Consider the following 18,574-nt stretch of genomic DNA (forward strand, 5'->3'; position numbering starts at 1 on the left):
TTTATATTTTTTGATGTTGTTTTGAATAATTTTTTCTAGTTTTTTGACATTTTGTTTGAATACATTTTTGATGTTTTGTTTGTTTTTATATTTTTTAAAATCTTTTTTTTTTTTTATAAAAAATATTAAAAAGTTAGTTAAATGGGTATTGTTAACATAGATTAGGTATAAAATTATTATTTTATATGATTAACAAATAGACTAACCGAAATTTAAAAACAGGTTTCCAGTTATATAATGGCTAATTGGAAACCATATAACTCGAAAACAAACAAAAATTCAAAAAAAAAAAAAGAACTCAAATATATTGAAATGTGTTTGAGTTATAGGAATTCTCATTAACATTTGTCATTTGGAACAAAATATAAAAAAAATTCTAAAATTAAAAAAACTGAACTCGAAGCTATTGACACTTGTTTTGAATTTCGATTAGTCCAAACTGCAAATTTGGTCCCTGTGGTATGCATTTTTTTTGGGTTTTAGTCAAAACCCCGACTTTTTTGGATTAGTGGTCCTTTTGAGTTAGTTTCGTTGCGTTTTTGGTCCCTCTGAATAATGAAATGACTGTAATACCCTTAGGGTATTTATTTTCCATTTTTCTTTCATTTCTTTTTTAAATCTAATATTTATTTATTTATTTTAATAATTAAAAAATAAAAGGGTCTCTCTCTGCATCATGAACAAGAAGAGCATAGTTTCTACCCCAAAATCCATTGTTATACATCGTCTTTTCTTTGCATCTTTACGCCTCAATTTGGATTTGTTTTTATTTTTGGAAATCGATTCAAACGGGTTCATATTCTTAGGTAGGATCAATTTTTCTTTTTTGGAAATCAATTAACAGGTAATGTGGATGAACAGCTGATTTTCTGGGTTTGCTCTTCAAGAACAATCAAACTTTTAGGTTTGGTTCTGGAACTAAAAATCAAAATCAATGTCTTAATCTGAAAAAGGATTATGGGTCTTCAAGAACAATCAATTTCTGAAAATTTGATTTTGTATGTGTGTTTTCATACCATAATGGAATCAAAGAAAAAAAGGATGGCACTGAATAAAATCGAAGCTGAATCATCCCATAACTCGATTGGTTCACGAGAATCAGAACTAAAATCGAAGGTGAATCGAAAACACGATATCATGAGAGGCTCGTATCTGTAAGTTTGGAATCGAAACCCGAGAAAGGGGATCGAACACGCCATGGCTGCATTTTGTGTGTGTGTGTGTATGTTGGATCAGCAAGTCTGTATTTCTGTGTATGTTGAAGAAGATGAATGCAGAAAACTATTATGGTGCCTGAGGTTTGAAGATGGAGATGTGGGTTTTGATTGATTTTTTTCCAGGTTCATTTTGTGTTCTTCCTTTTGTGTTCATAATCACCTTCAACCTCCACCTTTATCAACCGAAGAACTATGTGCCCAAGTGATTCAACAACCTATAATCTTGCTTTGCTCTTTTCTGGTATCGGAAATAGGTAAGAAGAACATAGTGTTAGCAAGGTTCACGGACCTATAGCCACCATGAGAGAGAGAGAGAGAGAGAGAGAGGGAGGGGGAGGTGGGTCCTCTCATTTTTTAATTATTAAAATGAATAAATAAGGGAAAACTACAATAAAATCCCTACATATTGGTCTCATAATCGATTTAGTTCCTATATATTTTTTTTATTCAATTAAGTCCCAAATACCGGTAATCGTATTCAATTTAATCCTTTGACCCGGTCAACAGGTCATCCAACTTTCAAAAATTACATTTTTGGCCTAGATTTCAAAATTTATTACAAATTTGATCCAAAATTTACACTTTTTGCCCGGATTTTAATTTTTTTTTACAAATTTAGTTCAAACTTTACCTTTTTTGCCCAAATTTTAGAATTTATTTATGAATTCATCCTAATTTTAGTTTTTTTGCAACTTTTTTTTCAAAAAATTGTTTCTAATATGTTTTTATATAATACGTGTTTGTATACATTTTATAAAATGTATACAAACACGATTTTATAAAATATATACAAACACGTATTATATAAAAACTTATTTAAACACGTTTTTATAAAATGTATACGAACACGTATTATATAAAAAATTATTCAAACACGTTTTTATAAAAAAAATATAAACAAACACGATTTTATAAAAAAAATATAGATACACACCTATTTGTGTGCATATATATATATATATATATATATATATATATATATATATATATATATATATATAAAGGTGATAGGTGTGTATACATTTTTTTATAAAAACAAATTTATATATATTTATATACTAAATAAATACATATTTTTATAACTAGATATTTCATATACAAAAAACTTTTTAAAAAAAGTTTTATATAGAAAATATAAGATTTTTATGTGAAAATACATTTTTTTGGTATAAATATGATTTTATAAAGAAAAAACATATTAGAAACAATTTTTTGAAAAAAAAAAGTTGCAAAAAAACTAAAATTAGGATGAATTCATAATAAAATTCTAAAATTTGGGCAAAAAAGGTAAAGTTTGGACCAAATTTGTAAAAAAAAATTATAATCCGGGCCAAAAGTGTAAATTTTGGACCAAATTTGTAATAAATTTTGAAATCTGGGCCAAAAATGTAATTTTTGAAAGTTGGATGACCTGTTGACCGGGTCAAAGGATTAAATTGAATACGATTACCGGTATTTGGGACTTAATTAAATAAAAAAAATATATAGGGACTAAATCGATTATGAGACCAATATGTAGGGACTTTATTGTAGTTTTCCCAATAAATAATTATTAAACATTTAAAAACTGATTTTAAAAATAGAAAATAAATACCCCAAGGGTATTTAAGTCATTTCAATTCATTGAGGGACCAAATCCGCAACGAAACTAGCTCAAAAGGACTACTAATCCAAAAAAGTCGGAATTTGGACTATAACCCCAAAAAAATGCATACCACAAGGACCATTTTTGCAATTTTGTCATAATCATATTAAAATAAATAATTTTATCCTTAATATGTGTTAATCATATTCATATTTAACAAACTTTTTATATTATTTATACAAAAAAATATTTATAAAAAGCTTTAAAAATAAATAAACAAAAGATCAAATAAGCATTAAAAAAATCATAAAAAAAAACAGAAAAATTATTCAGAAAAAGACGTAAAGAAAGTGTAAACTAACAAAATATAAAAAACATTAAAAAAATATATTCAAATAAAATTTCAAAAAAAAAATCATAAAAAAATATAAATAAATAAAATAAAATGTAAGCGGTAAAATATTAAAAAGTTAAAGAATTATATATATATATATATATATATATATATATATATATATATATATATATATATATATATATATATATATATATATATATATATATATATATATATATATATATACCATTTTGCGCGGTTCGAGGGGGGGCACTTGAGTCAGCCGCCGACGCCCGACAACGTCTTGACCCTTATCCAATTTTTGGGTCAATTCCCCCTTCGTACTACCAAAAAATAAGAATCTTGCCGAATTTTTCAAAATGTGGTGGATTAATAACGATAGGTTGGCCGTGCATGGGTCTCCTCCTCTTGTGTGCGTCTTAACTATTATTGAAAGGACAGGATCAGTACAACCTCCGACATAAGACCTTGAGGCTGAGCCCATTCATTCCATTATATATATATATATATATATATATATATATATATATATATATATATATATATATATATATATATATATATATATATATATATATATATATATATATATATATATTGACAACCCGAAAATTTGTCTTATAAATCTAATCAGTCAACTCAACTGAGTGTCAGACTCATTGGTAATGAGTTCTAGCCTGGTTAAAGGTCATTCTAAGAAGTTTTAAGCCTAGTACACTTAAGGAATGAATGTTAGAATGTACCTGCTAGAGACACTATCCAACAAATCAAGACTTAACCTCTTCAAAAAGAGTTCACGACCACAACACTTGAGTTTACGACCATAAACTCAAGGTGGGCCATAAACTCCCTCCGTAAGTCTCATATTCTTCATTTTTCATTCATTATCTCATTCCACCTCAAGAACACTTCCAAATCTTCTCAAGTATCATCCCGATTTTCATCTTAGATTCATCAAAACATAAGTGTTCTTTCTCTAGTTTGTTTTTAATCCTTCTTAACTAGCTTCATCTCATGATTTCATCCGTGGAAATCATGTTTTCTTAGATCTTCAAGAAACACCAAGAACACACACTAGTGTTCTTGGCCAAAACCAACCATTTCAAGCCTCTATATCGTAAGTACCCTTCCTTACACTTCATATATAGTATGAGGCCTTGAATTACAACATTGAAACATGCCTTTTTCCCATGAAGATCATGAGTTTACGGCCGAAGATCTTCATTGGCCGTAAACTCCATGTTATGGCATATTTGGGCCTTAAACTCTTCCAACAAGCAAACCTTTGACCTTGAACCCTTAATGGATGTTAATAGGACCTTAAATCACTCACTTATGCATAATGTTCACGAGTTTACGACCGTAAACTCCTTGCTTGGCCGTAAACTCATGTGTGTTGGCCGTAAACACACTTAAGTGTGGCCACACACTTTCCTTTGATCAATCACATGTGATTCAACACTTCATGTCCAAATTCCTTAGTCCCTTAGGTTGTTTCCTTCATGATTAGTTGTATTATACACTAATTATACACATATATGTATCAATATATGTCATTAGGACCCATTTGTGTATCGGGGCATCATTCGTGGAACATCTCATCCTTACGCGCGTATTCGTTGAATCACCCACATCAGGTGAGTGCATACCATGTAATGAATCTTTTAACTGTTTTAAATGCTTTTAAGGGGGGGGGGGGATACAAGTTGAACACAATGATAATTGTGTAAATGTTTGTTATATATACATTGCTTATGTCTTCTATAAGTTATCAAAACATTTCAAAAACTCTTTTAAAGTTATGTTACTTCATAAGTTTAACAAAACTCCATTTTTAAAGTACAAGCATAACTTAGTCGATAGACGAGTCTTTTCAATAATAGTTCAAGTAAAACATTAGTAAACTATAATGGGTTTTGAGCAATCTAACACTCCTAAGTGTACATGCAACCTTAAATACCTTGGATCTATGTTTTTTCTATTATACATGCAAATATCAACTTTCCAAGGTATTGTTCTATTCTAGCATACAAAACTTTGAATAACACAAGTTAGAATAACATACCTTTTGTTGGTGCTTGTCTTCATGAAGCTTGAGTGCCTAGTTCCCCGAGTGTGACACCTCAAATGGTTCACACAACACCATAAGCACTTGGAATAACTTAGAGAGAAATTAGAACACTTCAAGAATTGGCTTGCCCTCCATGCATATCATAGTCACCAATTTTCCCAAGAAAGAGATCATTATATAGTGTGTTACAATTAGGGTAAACCCTAATTGTCATGGCTATCCATTTCCATGGATCCATGGGTTCAAATACACCATGGAGCATCCAATGGGTTTTAGCCCAACTTGATAATCCATGGAGCATTAGCCCACTATATAAGTATGGATGATTTACACAATCAACCCATATATTTAATTAGTCTTCTTTTGATCACATAATTAATTCTAAATTAATTATTGACCAATACTAATTAAATAATCTTATTAATATATTAGAAATTATAATATATTAATAAACCTTAAGTGTTATTTCTCTCATCTTCGTCTATCCAAGTGCATGATGCCATGCAACCCAAATGGACCATGCCGGGTCGGGTCAAGTCTTACCAATTATAGTTATAGACTTAGACATTTAATCCAACCGATAAATGTAACCACTTCCTCATAGGAGTCAACAGAAGAGTCAAGGAGGAAGAAGGGCAAGTTCATTAGAAGTTTTCAAAGGAGGATCAACTGGAGTAACCACAACGTCACATGCGTCACACTAATAAATAATAATCTTGGTTAACTTAATGAGTTAGTGGAAACACTGCTCACATTATGTGCTAGGATTATTTTCTTTACATGTAACTGGTAACAGTTATTCAGGTCACATATATTCATTCGAGGATAGCCATTTCAAATTCATAAAGTTTATTCGGTATAGAATTTTTATAAAATTTTTTCCAAAACCCTGTGGAAGTAAGGACCCGATACATTTAGAACTAGGATAACCTTGTCTTTCAGCTTTTGGCTTATCTTTTACTGCTATCGACTTATCCCATCTCATCTTTGTATTCATTTAGCAAAGATTCCTCCTCGCAGATCAAACACACGCACTACTTTGATAAATCCAACTCAACTGCCACTACCTCCACCACAATTCGATACTGCTGCTCTCCAAGCAACGATATCTTCCGTAGTGGCAACTACTCTAGCTCATTTAGGCGAAAGTGGTACCTTCGGACCTGGTAGCGGTACCCACTTAGCAAACCCCGGAGATCCTCACGGACACCCAAGGGAGTGTTTGTATAAAGACTTCATGAACTGCAAACCCCTTTCCTTTAATGGAAACGATGGGGTCATCGCTCTGATGTGATGGTTCGAGAAAACAGATTCGGTTTTCGAAATCTGTTCGTGCCCAAAAGGGAGTAAAGTGAAGTTTGCTGCATGCACCTTCTCCAACAGAACCCTGACATGGTGGAACAACCATGTTAAGTCACTGACCCTATCAGTGGCTAACTCAATAGGTTGGGAAAACCTAAAAGAGTTAATGATGGAAGAGTACTTCCCAAGGGGCGAAGTACAAAAGCTGGAACAAGAACTATGGGAGCTCAAGATGGCCGACTCAAACATAGTGGCCTACACTAACAGGTTTAGTGAACTGGCAGCACTATGCCTCGGGATGGTTACCCCGGAGAGCAAGAAGATAGAACGATACATTTGGGGTCTAACTTCCTCGACCCAAGGAGATGTATTGTCTTCTAACCCAGCCACATTCGATAGTGCCAAACACCTAGCCCAACGACTCATTGACCATGGAGTCCACCATGGTGTAGAAGTCCCAGTTCCCGAGCCATCAAAGTGAGAGGACTGTAAATAGAAGTCGGGGAACAAGAGGAAGAAGAAGCGAACAACACAGGAACCCCCGCAAGAGCAACAAACGAGTACTTTGTACGCTTCTCCAGCACCTGCCATTTGATAGCTGGAACCCTCCTGGAGTCTTACTAATCCTATTTATATACGACTTGTATACACGAGGTAATGATATATGGACCAAGTACGGATCCTATCATGAACACTAGGGCAAAATTTCCAGGACTACGAGTGGTTATTCTGCAAATCAAAGGAGCGCAACCCCATTAGTATTGCTAAGAAAGCTAATTTCGGGACGAAATTCCATCTAACGGGGGGATGATGTGACAACCCGAAAAATTTTGTCGAAGATACTAGCGGTATGATATGTAGGAGTGTTAACATCAAAGGGAAAACAGAAAGCACTAGAACATTTACAAAGAGTACATTGTCGAACATACTAGGGGTACATCATCATATAACAGATGGTTCTTTCAAATTGGCCAAAACTTTGTTCAGTAAAGAGTCCGTTACTATCATTCGTCATGAATTGGCGTGGTCCTCACCATACTAAGTTCATATGTTTCCAACGCCTCGACCACCAAGTTCTCGAAACCTTCGTCATTCGTATCGACAGTCCGACCTAAACCTTAGTTTTATCTTTCGTATTCTAAACCCCGAAGTACTCATGCGAAGAGTACTTTATCCTCCTAAGCCTTTTCGTCATATGTCCGCAGACCGTCACGAAATACCACTCGTCTAGCAGACCAAGTTCAAGCATAGAGGCTATGGACGAATACAGCCCACCTATCACTATTCAGTGTATACGCGAGAGTGGTATATGATTATGATTACGCAGATCTAGTATGTGTGTTTCCGCCCTATCTCCTGTTCCTTGTTTGGTTGTGGACCTGGGGCAGAGTCGCACATCCGACAGTCTTACTAATCCTAATTATATACGACTTGTATACACGAGGTAATGATAGATGGACCAAGTACGAATCCTATCATGAACACTAGGGCAAAATTCCCAGGACTACGAGTGGTTATTCTGTAAATCAAAGGAGCGCAACCCCATTAGTACTGCTAAGAAAGCTAATTTCGGGACAAAATTCCATCTAACGGGGGGATGATGTGACAACCCGAAAATTTTTGTCTTATAAATCTAATCAGTCAACTCAACTGAGAGTCAGACTCATTGGTAATGAGTTCTAGCCTAGTTAAAGGTCATTCTAAGGAGTTTTAAGCCTAGTACACTAAGGAATGAGTGTTAGAATGTACCTGCTAGATACACTGTCCAACAAATCAAGACTTAACCTCTTCAAAAAGACTTCATGACCACAACACTTGAGTTTACGGCCGTAAACTCAAAGTTGGCCGTAAACTCCCTCCTTAAGTCTCATATTCTTCATTTTTCATTCATTATCTCATTCCACCTCAAGAACACTTCCAACTCCTCTCAAGTATCATCCCGATTTTCATCCTAGATTCATCAAAAACGTGTCACACCCCCAAACCAAGGATGGCGGAAACGTCCGGAGGTGGAGTACTTCATGTATAGTATCACAACAACGAATATAATAGTGCTCAAAGTAAATACAACCATCATAAATATAATTGAAAAGGTTACACCATGGAATAAGTTTACATGTTTCAAAATCAATTACATTATGATGACAAAATGAAACGTTTGACGATTTATCGTCCCATCCTCAAAATGCTGTTGGTTTTCCTGTTTCATTGATTTCCTGAGAATACAAGTAGTTTTGAAAAATTGTCAACAATTAAGTTGGTGAGTTCATAAGAGCTTTGTTTGAGAAAGAAATCGTTTTCCTTGTAAAAGCGACAAAGTATGTTTCCAGAAAATCCAATATTTTCTTAACTAAGTGAAATGAATGCTTCTATGTTATGTGATAATGAACCCTAGAACGAACCATAGATCCCTTATATAATCACTTAGCGTATATAAATTATATAAAATTTAAGTTAAATAAACCGTCGAATATGATGGGTCTGCCCTAGGTCCACAACCAAACAAGGAACAGGAGATAAGGCGGGCCCACCAATTCTAAGTCGATTGTGACTAGATTCTTATATAATTCTAGCATTTACACTTAGCAATTATAGTTGAAGTCTAACAATTCTAGATGAAATAGTTTTAATAGAAATATGTTTCCAAAGAAAATCTAATATTTTCTTAGTTAAGTGAGAAATGAATGCTCTTATGTTATGCGATAATGAACCCTAGAAAGACCCATAGATTCCTTCTATAATCGCCCAACATATATAAGTTATATAAAATTTAAGTTAAATAAACCGTTGAATATAATGGGTCTGCCCTAGGTCCACAGCCAAACAAGGAACAGGAAGTAAGGCGGGCCCACCAATTCTAAGTCGATTGTGACTAGATTCTTATATAACTCTAGCATATACACTTAGCAATTATAGATGAAGTCTAACAATTCTAGCTTTATGTACTTTTAATAGAAATATGTTCCAAAGAAAATCCTATATTTTCCTTATAAAAGTTAGGTAGTCCTAAATCCCAGGACCGAAAATAAACAAGTATTTTCCATACTTAAAGATATAAAATCGATTTTAAATCGACATAAAACCCTTTTTAAAGTTAGGTGGTCCTAAATCCCAGGACCGAAGAAAAGTATTTTTCCATACTTAAAGATATAAAAGTGATTTTAAATCGGCATAAAACCCTTTTTTAAGTTAGGTGGTCCTAAATCCCAGGACCGAAGACAAGTATTTTTCCATACTTAAAGATATAAAACCGATTTTAAATCGGCATAAAACCCTTTTTAATGTTAGGTGGTCCTAAATCCCAGGACCGAAAACAAGTATTTTTTCATACTTAAAGATATAAAAAGTGATTTTAAATCGACATAATAACCCTTTTTAATTTGATGGAAATCCCGTAAACTTTATGTGTTGTTAACTCTCTATGTGAGTCGCTATAACCATACTATGACCATGCACCCGCCACAACGTTTCTCAGGCGTCGAAAAAGATAATGACACTTGTCACCTCAAACCTGCCGGTCTAGCTGTAGCTAGCAGCTCAGATGTGGTTTGTCAAACTAATATAGATCTATACAGAACCATCATGTTCTCCCTACAAAAGACTCTGGTTATAACTACCAGGAATTTTAACCCGTGCTCTATGAGTACTAAGAGGAAAGTCTCACAATTTACGTTAACAAGTTTACATGTGGTGTGCGTGAGTGTGTAAAACCTTTTTCTGTGAGAATAAAACCTTTCGAACTATGTTTGTTATGTTATTGAAATCATAAACTATACCTATTATAGTTTATCATGTAATATATGAAAACCCATTTGTTTTGAGAGCGAAACCTTTTTCATGTGGTAAAAATCCATAAACTATGCTTATTGTAGTCTATTATAAGTGATAAAAAAGAATGAGGAAATATTATTATGGATGAATACAATTTTCAGTTTATGATAATAAACTAACAAGAAATTACATTAAATATTTAGAACTTATTGTTGTACACTTTGCTCAACATAATACAAAGTGTTATGAAAATTATAAGCTGTTAACAAGTTTTTAAGCTTTCTGCACTGTTTTAGAAAAATCATACGAAGTCGAAAACTGAATCCGTAAATTCTGAGAGTTCATAAAATGTATCTAGTTTATTCATAATTTTTATTATGATTTTTAGAAGTCTTTAACTTGTGTTAAAATGTTCATATTCACAGACTGGTCCGAATTTGTTTTTGAAATGATAGGCAGTTTTGTAAAAATCACCATAAATCGTATGGTGATGTATAAGTAGTCATTTTAAACGTATGAACCTGATATATTTGCACCTAATATAGTTTTGAAAACTAAAATATTTAAGTTGACCAAAACAGTCCGTGAATGGAGTTGAACTTTTCTGATGAAGGCTGCTAAATGAGTTTAGTTGTGTTCTTAGTGTTTTAACTTGTATCCCCCCCCTTAAAACTTAAGAAAAACATGAAAAGATAGGGGTATGAACTCACCTTTAGTGATTTCAGTAGATGGATGTTGGAGAAAAGAAGTGTTCAACTCAAGAACACTTGGGAGATGCTTGAAGATTTGAAGATCTAACACAAATATGACGATATTTGTGTAAGCAATCTATGATTTGGATGAAAGATAGTCGAATATCTCAGTTAGGAGGAAGATACTTACCAAATGTAGAAGGAAAGCTTGGTGACAAGCCTTGAATCTCGAAATCTAGAGAGAGAGGAAGTGAGAGAGAATGAAGTTGGCACTTGGTGGAAAATGGAGTAATGTGAGGAGAGAGGAGAGTTTTCTAGCTCTTGACCAAGTGTGTGGCTGAAAAATGGTGGGAAAAGTACTATGGAAATGACTGGGTATGGTGGAAGGACAAGGGGTTGTACTTTGGAGGTATGGGGAGGTTGCTTGTGTCATACACTAAGGCAAAGTCAACACTCCACCCATAAATCTTATCTACTAGATTTTATTCTTAGACAAGGTTTTTCCCCAAAATATAATTAAAATATGAATATTTGGGGTTTATTATGTTAAAATACGAGTTTGGGTGAAAATCCCGCGTTAAAATCTCGAAAAAACGGGCTCAAAACGCTAAAAATATTGAAAATCGGGCAAAAACTGTCAAATTCCGAAATTTAGGGCCGGAGGTTCGGTCCTAGTCCTTAGAACCGATAGCAAGAGAAGAAACCAAGAGAGAAGGGTTCGGCTGCGCGGGTCGCCTCTCGAACCAAAGGTGAGGCTCGCTTGTGCATTGGAACCGAGAGGTCTCGTAGGCATACTCATCAGAAGGGACCGAGTGTTAGGTCCTCGGACCGAAGGTAAGAAGGGTACAACCGAAAGTCAAGTTTCGATTCTGATTAGTCAGGGGACCGAAACAGACAGAGGGCTCGGTCCATTTCGGTTGAGAGGGTTTCGGTTCTCAGGAGGTTCGGCTCTAAGAGGTTCGGCTCCTAAGAGGAGTTTCGGGGAGTTTCGGTTCATAAGAGGAGTTTCGGTTCCTTAAGTCCGTTTTTCGCGTAGACTTCCGTTCTTGGGCTGTTTTCGTCAAATTCGAGGGGCGGGATGCCTCGAGTGATTAAAAAAAGTTGAGAGAGATCTCGAGAGAGATTTGGGAGAGATTTGACATTCTTGTAGAGATTTCTCATACAGAGAGAGATTTGGGAGAGATTTGACATTCTTGGAGAGATTTCTCATACAGAGAGAGATTTGGGAGAGATTAGATATTTTTGGAGAGATTTATCATACAGAGAGAGATTTGGGAGAGATTTGACATTCTTGCAGAGATTTCTCATACAGAGAGAGATTTGGGAGATATTTCACGTACTTGGAGAGATTTGGGAGAGATTTGACATTCTTAGAGAGATTTCTCATGCAGAGAGAGAATTGGGAGAGATTTCACATACTTGGATAGATTCGGGAGAGATTTGACATTCTTGGAGAGATTTCTCATACAGAGAGAGATTTCACATACTTGGAGAGTTTTCTCCTACTTAGAGAGTTATGGGAGAGTTAGAGTGAAAGAGATTTGGAGAGACTTCTTTTATGACCTTTTTGAGTGTTTGGCTTTGTAACGCAAGGTTTGTAAACCTCGTTAAGTCTTGTTATGATTGTTATATGCCCCCGAGGGTTAAGGAATAATGTTTTATCGAGTAGTTTCATCACTTGCCCTGATTAGGGTTAAGAATTCCCGAACACGTGAAAACGCTAAGTGATACTTTGCATTAAGATTGCGAGTTGTTCAATAAGAAATATAATGGAAACCCTAATATACAAGGGTTAGATGAGTTGACCGGTTTGACTTGTTCACTTTAGTTGACTTTGACTTGGCCAAAATTGACGGTTGTCACATCATCCCCCCGTTAGAAAGAATTTCGTCCCGAAATTAGTGTTTCGACTGGGACTTCCAGAATTTGGAGGAAAGATGGGGGAGCTTTTTGTAGTACAAGAATTGATATGGCGGGGACCAACCCGCCTGATGTTAAATGGCAACCTTGGAATTTCTTATTGTAACTTGAGCTGAGTCGATTTAAAAGGAGTTATTGTTTTGGAATGATGGTGTATTCTACACGTGCCTTTATGCTCTTTTCGCTATACTTGGAATTACCACCATGAGTATCTTATAATGTAGTTAGCGAGTTCCAGTATTACGAATGTTTCAACAAATTGTGACAAGATTTGCATTATAAGTCCTACCAGTTCTTTTATAATTGCTTGGTGTAAACTAGTCGTATATCATTAAGATTGCAAGGGAATTCGGATGGGTGACTGATATGTGCATAATTAGTTAATTATTTAACATATATTCTTAGTTATTTTTGGTTAATTATGAGAATAATATGGACAAAAGGTACTTAAAATGCTTTGAATTGTGTTTTCAGTCCAAAAGATATGCTTGGAGGCAAAAAGGAGAAAAGGGAAAGCAAGTGAAGATTAAAGAGTAAAAGAAGGACCTACTCGGCGAGTACACGACGATATGCCAGAAGATAAATATGACTGCTAATTTAAGACGGATAAGTATGGACCTACTCGGCGAGTTGATTCTGCTACTCGCCGAGTACCCTCTGTTTTGGGATATCTTTAAAAGACGAATCCTTATCCCATGGGACATTACTCCTAGCGATTTTTGACGGATTAGCTGCGACTAAAAGGTTCAGAAGGCGCTAAGGAACCCTAAGCTTCAAGAGTTGGAAGAATTCAAGCAATTAGGTTAATTCTACCACTTAGACTTAGGAATTAAACATGTTTGCTTTCATAAACTTTGTTTTTGTGTTTGTTTCTACTGCAACTATGAGCTAAAATCGTTTATGTTTCTGTTTGGGGAATACCAAAGAACTCCTATGGTTTAATTATTAATTCTTGTTTAATTGTCTATTGGCGATTTATTAAATTAAGTTTGTTAAAGAACCTTATGTATTAATCACTACTATTTTTTTGTTAATTGGAAGGCAATTAGGTTGCATGAACATCACTTAATTGTTAACCTCATATGTCTATGTGAATGCTAAAACGTATGCTTGGAAGTAATGGGTATGAAACTAAGATTAATAAGAAAATAGGAAGATTAATGTGTGAGCTTGTTTGAGAAACCATCAACAAGAGGTTAATTGAATTGATAACTTAATTAACCATTACAAATCTTATTTAATCCAAATAATTAATCTAGGGAATTAATTAGTTTAAACACTTGATCAACGCTTAAATTAGTTAATTGTCTAAGGGTTAGGAGTAATGAACATGAACCTAACTATTATCATTGGTAACCAATAGCAATTAATCCACCTTAACTTAAATAACCATAGGAGTGAATTGGTTGAACCTAAATAGAAACATCTTTATCAAATTTGGTGAATAGTTGTTGCTTTAGTTAATTAGTTAATTTAGTTTGTTTAAGTTTCTAGTCTTGCAAAACTAGAGAAAAACCCTTTACTTTTATTATTTGTTTTAGTTAAAATTAGCTATTAGTTTAATTGCCCGTTCCCTGAGTTCGATACCTTACTTATCAATCTATACCACTTAAAGACAGGTTCACTGCCTTTGTGTGCTCAAATTACTAATAAAAAGTAGGGATAAAACTAGTTGAATTTACACACATTATATTTTTGGTGCCGTTGCCGGGGAGCGGTTCTAAATAATTAAGCTAATTCCTAATTTTTTCGATCCTTTGTGTGAGTTTACTTGCATAAAGTTCATTTATTGCAATTTAGTAACTGGTAATTAGGTTTTAGTATCTGTTTTAGTTAGGTTAAAAACTTAGAATTTTTTTTGAAATATCACTGATACTCGCCGAGTGCACTCGCACCTACTCGGCGAGTAACAGTTTAGTTAGAATTTTTTTTTATTTGTTTACAATCTTTTTGTTCTTTTTACGTTTTTATTTGATCAATTTCAGGACTTTCATGACCAGAGGAGCAAACACACCACTGGTACCCCCGTTTGAAGATCCCGAATCCGCACTGAAAAGAAACAAAGGGAAGGACGTGGAGAGTTCAAGCACACCAAAGAAATCACCATTGTCCAACTTGAAGACTGTTTTTGGGAAAAAGAAGAGCAGTAAATCAGAAGCTTCAAGCGCTTCCTTGATAATTGAGGAGCCAATTCAAGAAGATATTAGATACGAAACCGAGGAAGAAGACGAAGCAACGTACGAACAAGAAACCGAATCGGAGGAAGAGTTAGCATTCACTATGGCTAACATTGATGAAATTCCCATGGGAGAATGGAAGAAGAGGATGCGCGACGACCATGGCCCGGGACTTGTGCAACCCGCAATTCTCGCAACTGCCACCTTCGAGCTAAAAGGTCATATCTTAGCTTCACTCAAGGAAATACCTTTCTATGGGAAAGATCATGAAGATGCCTACAAACATTTGGATGAAGTAAATGATGTTGCTGATTACTTCAACATTCCAAATGTAACCCGCGAAACTCAACTACTTCGGATGCTTCCGGTAACCTTCAAGGGTGCTGCTAAAGACTGGCTCAAATCACTTCCTCCCGGGTCAGTCACTACTTGGGCCAGAATGAAGGAAGAATTTATTGATCACTTTTGCCCACCATCCAAGATAGCCAAACTCAAGAAGGCCATTGCAAACTTTGAACAACAAGCTGGAGAGTCATTATATGAAGCATGTGAGAGGTACAAAAGTCTGCTACGAAATTGCCCACACCATGATCTAAATAGCCAGCAAGAAGTTTCCATCTTTTATGATGGAGTCAATGTCACGACCCGGTAGTTGCTAGACTCACAAGGCCCACTTACAAAGAAGCCACCCCCGGTGATCAAAGAATTGATTGAAGAATTCTCTAAACACTCTAGAGAATACCACAACCCTAGGAATGATGTCACGAGGGGAGCCGCATACGCTGCTACTGAAGATTTATCCGCGGTCATGGCCATGTTAAAAACCATGGATAGGAGAATGGACAAAATGGATCAAAATATCCATGCCATACGGGTGGGTTGCGAAAATTGCAATGGACCTCACCTCACTAGAGATTGCGATTTGGATGAGAACGGAAACAAAAAGGCACAAGTATGCTATTCGAGCGGTGACCGGTATGATGAGGACTGGCGCAAAAAAAAGAAGGAGTGGCTGCCTTACGAAGAGTACAAGAAGGCCAAGGAGGAGAAGTACAGACAAAAAGGGAGAGGCTTTTACCAAAAGGAGGAGCCGGTGCAAGAGAAGAAGCCAAGCTTGGAAGAAATGCTAACTAAATTTGTGGCTGCTTCCGAGAAAAGACATAGTGACCACGATGCTGCTATCCAAGAAACAAGAACGATGCTCAGGAACCAGCAAGCATCCATCCACAACATAGAAACGCAGCTTGGGCAACTTGCTCAACAACTAAACCAAAGGTCACCAGGTGAGCTTCCTAGCAAAACCGAGAACAACCCACGAGGCGCGCAAGTAAATATTGTTACCACAAGAAGTGGGAAGATTATTACTCCCCTGGCCCCCATTCGAACTGAAGCGAACAAGGACTCACAGAAGGAAGGAACGGAAGTACAAGTCGAAAACCAACACTCACAATCTGAGAGTCCTACTCGCTGAGTAGGACCGATGGACTCAACAAGTACCTCTGCTAAAACAAATGACCAGCCACCCTTGAAACCATACCAGCCTCCAATGCCATACCCAGCCCGAGCCAAGAAGGAGAAGCAGGAAGAGGAATATCAGAAGTTTCTTGATCATATTAAAACTATTCAAATAAACATTCCTTTCATTGAAGCCGTCATGCAAATGCCCAAGTATGCAAAGTTCCTTAAGGAACTCCTCACTAACAGAAGAAAGATGGAGGAAGTGCAGAAAGTAGTACTTAATGAGAATTGCTCCGCCGCAATGCTAAACAAATTACCAAAGAAGAAGGGTGATCCGGGGAGCTTAACTTTGCCTTGCCAATTTGGAAACTTGGCTGCAATTCATGCCTTAGCTGATTCTGGAGCAAGTGTGAACCTTATGCCATACTCGTTCTTCAAGAAGCTGGACCTCCCGGAGCCAAGGCCAATTCGGATGGCAATTCATTTGGCAAACAAGACTGTTACTTTCCCAAGAGGCATTTGTGAAGATTTGCTAGTGAAGGTAGACAAATTTGTATTCCCGGCTGATTTCATCATTCTCGACATGGAGGCAGATCCGCAAGTGCCAATCATCCTTGGAAGACCCTTCCTCAACACCGCTAGCGCCATCGTAGACATGAGAGATTCTAAGCTCACATTGCGAGTTGGGGACGATTCAGTGACATTCGGGGTAGACCAAGCCATGAAGCACTCAAGGAGTAGTGACGACACGACGTTCTCAATCGACATGCTTGACGAATTATTGGAAGAAGACATACCTGAAGATTCCAGCAAGTTTGCAGCTTTGGAAGAAGTATTTGATCCAGAAAAGGACTTATTAGAGATTGAAAGACTGTTGGAAGAAGCAGAGTATGAAGAAATAAAGAACCAAGCTGAAATCCCTACTCGCCGAGTAGACCCGATCTACTCGCCGAGTACATCTGAAGAAAAGCTAGCAGTCGTGAATGCCGCCACCAACTCGCTGAGTACCAAACCTGCACTCGGCGAGTCCATCACTATGCACAACAAATTGGAGCTCAAAACACTACCTGACCATCTGGAGTATGCCTTTCTGGAAGAAGGAAATCAGAAGCCGGTGATTATAGCCTCGGATCTATCCAAGACGGAAAAGGAGGAGCTTGTACGCGTGTTGAAGAAAAGGAAAAGAGCCATCGCATGGAGCATCTCCGACATCAAGGGAATAAGCCCATCCTACTGCTCTCACAAAATCAACTTAGAAGAAGGAGCAAGGCCGGTGGTGCAACATCAAAGAAGATTAAACCCGAACATGCAAGAAGTCGTCAAGGAGGTGGTCAAGCTTTTGGATGCAGGAATCATCTACTCCATCTCCGATAGCCCATGGGTGAGTCCGATCCAAGTGGTGCCCAAGAAAGGAGGAATGACGGTCATTACCAACGAAAAGAACGAGTTAATTCCAACGCGAACGGTAACCGGTTGGCGAGTGTGCATCGATTATCGAAAGCTAAATGATGCCACTCGCAAAGACCATTTTCCCCTTCCTTTCATAGATCAAATGTTAGAGAGACTATCGGGCCATAGCTACTATTGCTTCTTAGATGGGTTTTCAGGGTATTTCCAAATACCCATAGACCCAATGGACCAATAAAAGACCACCTTTACATGCCCCAGTGGGACCTTCGCCTATAGACGCATGCCATTTGGACTATGCAATGCACCTGCGACATTTCAAAGGTGCATGACCGCCATATTCCATGATATGGTGGAAAAATTCATGGAGGTCTTTATGGATGACTTTTCTGTATTCGGATCTTCTTTCAATGATTGCCGCACAAATCTTGACTCGATGCTTGCTAGATGTGAGAAAACCGACTTGGTCCTAAATTGGGAAAAGTGTCACTTCATGGTCAAGGAGGGTACAGTTTTGGGACATAAAGTCTCTAAAAAGGGAATTGAGGTGGATCGGGCAAAGATAGACACCATTGCCAAATTACCCCCACCAACTAATGTGAAGGGCATTAGAAGT

General features: G+C 36.4%; 1 non-coding gene across 1 annotated transcript; it reads right to left on the reverse strand.

The window, feature by feature from the left end:
* Nucleotides 1-15,580: 15,580 nt before the first annotated feature.
* LOC145044504 (small nucleolar RNA R71) lies at nucleotides 15,581-15,687 on the reverse strand. Its single transcript, XR_013681452.1, has one exon. It is a non-coding gene; the product is annotated as a small nucleolar RNA R71 (small nucleolar RNA).
* Between the last annotated feature and the right edge of the window lie 2,887 nt (nucleotides 15,688-18,574).

The sequence above is a fragment of the Lactuca saligna genome, chromosome 4, assembly GCF_052625555.1.
Source record: "Lactuca saligna cultivar CGN05327 chromosome 4, ASM5262555v1, whole genome shotgun sequence".
Taxonomy (NCBI): Eukaryota; Viridiplantae; Streptophyta; class Magnoliopsida; order Asterales; family Asteraceae; genus Lactuca; species Lactuca saligna.